The sequence below is a fragment of the Penaeus monodon genome, chromosome 28 (genome assembly GCF_015228065.2).
Source record: "Penaeus monodon isolate SGIC_2016 chromosome 28, NSTDA_Pmon_1, whole genome shotgun sequence".
NCBI classification, from domain to species: Eukaryota; Metazoa; Arthropoda; class Malacostraca; order Decapoda; family Penaeidae; genus Penaeus; species Penaeus monodon.
Genome location: NC_051413.1, coordinates 27,114,831 through 27,115,567, shown reverse-complemented (window position 1 = coordinate 27,115,567; position 737 = coordinate 27,114,831). Strand labels below are relative to the sequence as shown.

At 43.1% G+C, this 737-nt stretch overlaps 1 protein-coding gene across 1 annotated transcript in view; it reads left to right on the top strand.

Annotated features, from left to right (window-relative positions):
• Positions 1–737, top strand: part of LOC119591128 (SCY1-like protein 2) — a gene marked incomplete at its 5' end in the record, with an annotated part of 331,697 nt that overhangs the window by 322,157 nt on the left and 8,803 nt on the right.

The following is a 737-nucleotide window of genomic DNA, read 5'->3' as shown; positions in this document are numbered from 1 at the left end:
CGTTGTGTTATCTGTTCGCTCGCTCGCTCGCCTTGGTGTTCAGTACTTCATTCTTTCTATTTTGCAGTTGTCTTTTTTTCTTCTTTTTTCCTCGGTGATCTAAATTCTACCTGTCAACTCTCTCGCGGTGCTAGTCGACGCTGTAGGCAAGTGCACAAGCTACGTTTTAAAGATGGAGGTCGCTTTGGAATCCGAAATGGTTAAAAATTTGCATCTTAGTGTGAGACCTTGCTATCACTGTCGACTTTGTGCTGAGTTCCGTGCAGGAAAAAAATAAAGGTTGCTCTATGACTGTTTGTACAAAGCCTGCCTGTTGAACAAAGTTTGTCCACGTCGAATCTTATGCATTAACTCTGTTGTGTTCACTCTGGGCTGAATGCTTGCCTGGTGTCTCTTCCCTGTCCCGTGGATCTTCTGGCGACCTCTTCGATTTTCTCATAGTCTCGAAAAAAAAAAATCTCGAGGAAAAACAAAAAAGAAATCTTCGTTTCGTCTTCCTTTTTTCCCATATTCATTCCGTTCTCGGTATTTTTTCTCTGGTCTCTGGGGGGAATTTCCCTTTTCTCTCGCATCCTGGCCATCCCTGTCGCAGGCTCAAGGATAAATGACACTATGACTGATGCCGCTGTCACTTGTCACTCTGTCTTTTGTCACGTCTGGATTCTTGGGCTTTCGCCTCTCTCTCCGTTTCTAATGTTGAGTCTTTACTTTATATCTAGTATTTATTTTGCCTCTTT